The 7,149-nt window shown below is 37.1% G+C and overlaps 1 long non-coding RNA gene across 1 annotated transcript; it reads right to left on the reverse strand.

The window, feature by feature from the left end:
- Positions 1-1,103: 1,103 nt before the first annotated feature.
- On the reverse strand, positions 1,104-3,608 carry LOC137071806 (uncharacterized). The gene is made up of 3 exons (XR_010904501.1): positions 3,524-3,608; positions 2,534-2,641; positions 1,104-1,695 (listed from the first exon to the last, which is right to left on the reverse strand). It is a non-coding gene; the product is annotated as an uncharacterized lncRNA (long non-coding RNA).
- Positions 3,609-7,149: the final 3,541 nt, after the last annotated feature.

Genomic DNA, 7,149 nt, shown 5'->3' on the forward strand with positions numbered 1-7,149 from the left:
GGGGGTTGAGACGCGCACTCCAGCAGTTTAAATATATTTAAAAATAAAACCTAAAAAGAACGTTCCCCTAACGTTCCCAACGTATTTGGTTCCCAAAAAAATAACCAAATGGGAACCAAAAACTAACGTTAGGGGAACGTTCTGTGTTTGCTGGGTAGCTGTTTGGATGATAAATTACCATCACAATGCATTATTTTACAGCACGTTTTGAAACAATTAGCATTTAATTTCGTATCACGGCACATGTATTGGGGTGTACAATAGTGATGATGTATTGTGGAGTAAGATTCATTCACATTAATAATTACATGACAATTTGTAAGATTCTTCTTCTTATTATTATGATTATTATTCTTAATGACGCTTGTTATTTAGAAGAAGAATGCCGTTTTTATTGATTTTATTATTATTTAAAAGAAGTCCCAGTCCGTCCGCAGTGCAGCTGCCGGGCCAGGCGGGCCTGAAACGTCAGATAAAGCGCACAGGCTCGCGACTGGAGGATTACATATTCCTACAAATCAAACGCTTTGGTAAAGTCACACAAATTAAACATTGACGTTCATGTTGCACAAAAATAAACACTGATGGTTGTTGTTGTGGTTTTTAACAGTGGGTAATATAGCATATCTTGCCAGTGCGTTTTGTGGTGTTAGGAATTGTTTTCCTGCACATTTTCACACTAACTCAAACGTGCGTACACCACCTCCTGAGCTGGCGTAGGATTTGAGCGTGCCGTACGCCAACGTGCATATTGATAAATCTCAAAGTCACCATGGGTTTGGGTGTACGCAAGGTGTACGCTGGAAATTTGGTGTACGCACTTTTGATAAATGAGGGCCATTGCATAAGATGAATGAATGAATGAATGAATGAATGAATGAATGAATGAATGAATGAGGCACATATTGGTTTCATATGAACTGATGTACACCCAAAGTGCTTTACAACCATGTCAGGGGTCTCTCCTCAACCACCACTAGTGTTCAGCATCCAATTGTACAGTTACAGAGGTACAGCGGGTTGATAAGTAGGTGATGGCAGAATTGATGGTGTTAAAAGTGCAGTGCATAATACATTAGGTTCACTTTTGGTTGAAATTGTGGAGTCTAAAGTGCAGTGTATGGCATAGCATAGAGTGGGGTTGTAAGGCACATCAGTTCGGGTTGTGTAGCAGCCTGATAGCCTAAAAGAAACCATTCCTCAGTCAGCTTGTGTGGGACTGGTGCTGCAGAGAGAGCAGTCCGTGGCTCGGGTGGCAGGAGTCACTGATGATCCTCTGGGCTTTATACACCGTCTGGACGGAGGGAAGCTCAACTCCTACAATGTGGTTTGAAGGTCACCTGCAGGGCAGTTTATCTACCAAGTGTTCTTGATGCTCTCCACAGTGCAGATGCAGAATGGTCTAAGGATGCTGGGGTTCATTCCAAACCTCCTCAGGCACCTGAGGTATAAGAGAGGTGCTGACGTGCTTATGTGTGTGGCTGTGCACAAACCATGTGAGATCTTTAGTTATGTGAACTTAAAGCTGTTGACCTGCTCCCTACAGGCGTAAAAGGTGACAGGGTGTGTTCTCTGTCCTTTCCCCTGAAATCCACCACCAGCTGATTATGTTGTTGATGTTGAGTTAGAGATGGTTCTCCTGGCACCAGTATGTTTCTTGAAGCATCTCTCTCCATTTTCCTCTTCCAGTGTAGCCTAGAGGATTCATAAGAAAACTGTGACACGAGATTCACATGACCTTATTAACAGTAGTATACATACATGCACATCCATGTGAATACTATTCTTATTGCATTTTGCAATCAAATAACTATTAAACCGTTATCGCCAGATAAGCAGTGTTTAAAGGCTGCATCCTCCGGCGTTCGCATCTGAAGCCTGTATACGTCATAAGGCCGTCTCATTTAAAATAAAAGTAGGGTAAGGACACTCCAAATGCGACCTTCGAACGAGTCCTTCTTTCACAGGAATTTGGAGTGTGCATGAGCTCTATCCTTCACAGCTGGAATAACCCACAATTCTTTGCGTCGCCGTTAACAACCGTCATTTTTTTTTTTTTTATGAAAAGACTGCACCTCGCCAGATATACATGCAAGTGTTGATGTGGTGTTTAAATGCAATTAGTTCAAGCTTGTTTTTGTTTTTTAAGCTCGATTACCTCAAACAGATAGTTGTGGTAAACAGGATTACAACTGTTTAGTGCTTGTTTAAACGTTTAGAACAGTACATTGCTGACAAGATAGGAAACATTTCATAGTCATTTTCAAGTTATAAATAATTTTTCATTCATATAACTGGCGTGAGAGCGCAAAGAGGCTGAACGTGTTGACATAGCAGCGTGATACTTCCTGCCTGTGTGTCCTACGAAGGACATCTCAATTCTGATTGAGGACACTCTGTATACTGCATCCTACACAGGACGGAGCCTTCGAAATTAAACGAAATGAGACACAGCTACTGTCTACAGGTCTCTGATTCTTTTTGGTCGACAAATGTAGCCTCGGAAATGAGACAGCTCCTGATAAAAACTCACCTGCCTGTACTTGCTAACCCTGAAGACGCTGGTTCAGGTGTAGTTGATCAGGGTTGGAGCTGAACTCTGCAGGACTGTGACCGAAACTGCACATCTCTGCTCCAAGGCCTGAAATGGAGAGGTCATATAAGGGAGACATTCAAAATGTTTACCTGTTGGTTTGCCTCCAGGAACAGAGTTGAGAAACACTGGTCTAACCAGCAAATGTGTGCTTTCACAAGAATGAGTTCCCACCAGATTTTGTAATGCAAACATACAAGACCCAAGTTTACAAAAGCAGGATCACAGCACCTCAATGAGCACATCAAGTAGCATTTCTCTGGCAACAATGAGGCATACAAAACTAACAAAAATGAATGACATTGTCATTAAACACTATTATTTTCTAAACATCACTACTTACAGTAACTTTCCTTAATACAGAATGCACATCCTATGGGTGCAGTTAGTACTTAAAAACATTTATTCTGTATTTTATTCAGAAAGATACTGTATACGGGGGAAACACTTGAAATTAGCCCGTCACACTGAATGTGCTGTTACCTTGTCTGTTGTTTTGTCTGCATCAAATATGCCCTGTGTCTTCCTAGAAAATATTATTTGGTTATTACTAATATTCCAAAATTTAAGTCAAAAATATCTTGAACTCACATAATCTATTCCTTCACTTCTTTATTACTGACACCAGCAGATTCACTGGTAGGAGTCATGCTGAAGCACAGTAGATACATTCAAAATGACATTTAAAACGTCCCAAAATACTTTTGATAAATAATTACAAAATGTATTATGCTTAGTAAAGTCAAACCCCCAGTCCAGCGCAATATTCAGTGTAGTAGTGTTTTTTCCCCCACATTCTTATAACAATTATGAATATAAATCAAACTTAAGATTTGAAAACACCTAAATAAGGAATATCCCATTGTTTTACAAATGATTAAACATGTCCATCATTAATGTTGTGTTAGAAAAGCCTGCTCTTTTACTTACATTTCTTACCATAAACATACATATTCCACAGTCTCCAGTGTTGACTCTTCTGGTTTGACAAGTTAATGTTTGAAAGACAATACTGTGGCCGGTGATGCTAATTAAATGTAAAATACAAGACGCAGCTCTTTAAACAATTAACTCAGGTATATCGTTCTCTGATTTTAAAGTTAACTAACCTAACGATTTTTCGCGAATGCCAGGTGTTATTTATTTATGATGCCTATCAATTTACTCATTCGAGCTCTGCCGACATCATCGCTGTTTTTTTTTTTTTATTTATTTTTTTTTTTTATTGAACAGAAATCATATACAAACAGCATGGCAATAACACAAATTTTCATAGTAGAAAATACAGATCAGGTGCTTAAAATAAATAAAATACATCCATAGAAATTAAAATAAAATATTAATAATTAAAATAAAATAAATGGGGCTAGGGTTTTTTTTGTAGATCATATTCTTCTATAATGGAATAAAGATTGATTGCATTTTTCTTTTTCATAATTTTTAGGGCTTTTGTGTACAAGTTGAACTCATTATGAAATGAGTAAAACCTTGGTTTCACCTTTAAGAACTTGCATTTGTGTATATAAAATTTTCCCAGCATGATGATGTTATTAACTAGGAAATTGTCTTTGTTATTATCCATTACAATTCCAAAAATAATGTCTTTTACAGTGAAATCTTTAAGGTGAGATACCTTTGGAAAAAGCCAGTCATAAACATCCGACCACAAAGCCTCCACAAAAATACAATGAAAAAATAGATGGTCTGTGGTTTCAATGCCGTCACAAAATAAACAATTATTACAGTCAAAACCAAATCTAAGTCGAAGGTATTCTTTGGATGGGTATATCCCATTTAAAATTTTAAAATGAATTTCTTTTGTTTTGGGGGGTAAAGGAAATTTTAAATATTTAGTTCTAAGTATGGGAATGGTTTGTTTTGAGAATTTTTTTGCAATTGAATTCCTATAAGCAATTAAAGGATACGAAATGTTGTTAAATCTATTTCTAATCATTTTGTTCGAAAGTTTACTTTCTTTAAAATCACAACCTTCAATTAAGAGAGACGTAAAATTCGGGGCCATAGGGATTGAATAAGAGAGAATTTCTTTAAGTAGAAAAATAATAGAGTTGGGGATAGCCTTAGTAATAGAATCAAATCTGGCCCGGTTACAAATAAAATTATATTTAGTACAAAAATTCTCATAAGATATAATACCAATATTTCTATCTATTAAATGGGACACTGACCAAATACCTTTCTCCATCCAGTCCTTGTCGTACAGTGATTTCTTCCTAACTGTAATATATCTATTATTCCACAGTGGTGTGTTGTGTGGTGTAAAGTTATGACTATAAAGTATCTTCCAGTATAGCAAAACCTGTTGGTGAAATTTAGATAGTTTAATTGGGAGACGTTGAACGGTAAAATCACAACTTAACAAAAATTCTATTCCTCCTAATTTCTTGAACAATTCTCTGGGAATATGAAACCAAAAATTATTATTGCTTAAAAATGATTTCAGCCAATTAATTTTAAGGGTCCCATTTATAGAATCAAAATCAATGGCTTGTAGACCTCCATCTTTAAACTCTTTTATCATCTCTACTCTTTTTATGTAATGGGTTTTCTTTCTCCAAATGTAACCAAAGTTAACCTGATTGATTCTTTTAATAGCTCTATTTGAAATAGCAATAGTGTATGCAGGATAGATTAACCTAGAAATGCCTTCCATCTTGGTCAAAAATATTATACCTAGTAGGCTTATATCTCGCAATAACCAAGAGTTAAGTTTAACTTGACATTTATCTAAAACTTTCCACACATTCGTATCTTCATTCTCAAAGGAATTTTTTGAGATAAACATTCCTAAATATTTAACTTGAGATTTTATAGGGATATTATAAGCTTCAGTTAAGTGACACTGATGAATTGGCATGAGTTCACATTTGTTCAAATTTATTTTCAAACCAGAGGCTTTAGAGAAGATGTGAATTGTTTGTAATATTTTGGGGACCTCTGCTAGCTGCTTCATAAAGATGGTTGTATCATCTGCAAACTGACTGATGATTACCTGCTGGTCAAGAACATCTAATGGAGCTATGTTTGAATTCTTAATAAAGATAGAAAGCATTTCTGTGGCTATAATAAAAAGAAAGGGGGAAATAGGACAACCCTGTTTTATGCCACGATTGATGGAAAATCTAGGCGATGTACCTCCTGATAAGGAAACTGAACTAGTGGAATTATCATAAAGGGATTTTATAATATTCCTAAATTTATTTCCAAAACCAAACAACTTTAAACAATCAAAAATAAAGGGGTGTTCAATTGAATCGAATGCCTTATAGAAGTCAATGAATAGAATAAAGCCATCATCCTTTATTAGATGTCTGTAATCTAAAAGATCCTGCACTAGACGGATGTTGTTGTGTATAGATCTCCCTTTTATAAAACCGGATTGGGAGTCACTTATTATTTTGTGTAAAAACGTTTTTAATCTATTAGCATATATAAGGGTTACAATTTTATAATCCGTATTTAATAATGTAATTGGTCTAAAGTTATCTAAAATGTTGGGGTCCTTATTTGGTTTGGGAATTAAAGTTATTACACCTTGTTTCATAGTGTGAGGGAAAGTCATATTCTCAGTTGCTTCTTTTAACATAAGTAAAAATAGGTCTTTCAGTAAAAACCAAAAGTGTTTATAAAAATTGGCAGTAAGGCCGTCACACCCTGGCGATTTGTCTGGAGACAAACTACCTACTGCTTTATCTAACTCTTCAGAAGTAATATCAGCATCACATAAAACTGCAGAATCATTATCTATATGGGGAATGAGATGTTTAATATGATTAAAAAAGAATGTTGCATCATTTAAGGAAAATGTTGAGGAATACAAGTTTTTGTAGAAGGAGTCAACTTCCTTGGTAATTAAAGCTTGATCTGTAATTTTCTGACCCTGGATCATCAAGGCTTTAATTGAAAGTCTCTCTTGCCTTCTTTTTTCTAGTCGACAGAAATAGGAAGTACTTCTTTCCCCTTCCTCAATCCATTTTGCCCTGGACCTAATATAGGCCCCTTCAGCTTTACGGAGATATATTTCATCAAGATTGTGTGTAAGATTTTGTAGTTCCCTTTCGAGAGAGGTTCCTCGTATTACGTATGGGAAAAAAACTCCTTTTCTCGAGAATATGAAGCAAAACTTTAATAAAGGTATCCATGTAAAGCGCAGTGCCGCTGAACGGCCATAGCTCAGCGCGAGGAGCGCTCTGATTGGCCGGGCCACGGCAACTGCATGAACCTATGGTGAGGCGGCTGAGAGGAACGAGCCAATGGGGGGCGTTCCAGAAGCCCGCCGAAAAAAGGTGCTTATATTTGCATACAGGAGGCTATATAAAGCCCTGATTTCGCCATAGGTGTCAGATTTTATCTCCTTCAGCGATACCTTCGCTGACCTCCGGAAGAAGCAACCGCCGTCGAAAAGGCACCAGCGGAACCTGCAGCTGAGGACAACGGACTCCCTCTCCGCCTTCTCTGCCGTTCCAGCTACGCCATCCGGCGATCGTATCCTTTTAAACTCTCTTCTCCTAAAAGAGCGCGGGGCGTTGTTTCAA

Source organism: Pseudorasbora parva, chromosome 3, assembly GCF_024679245.1.
Source record: "Pseudorasbora parva isolate DD20220531a chromosome 3, ASM2467924v1, whole genome shotgun sequence".
NCBI classification, from domain to species: Eukaryota; Metazoa; Chordata; class Actinopteri; order Cypriniformes; family Gobionidae; genus Pseudorasbora; species Pseudorasbora parva.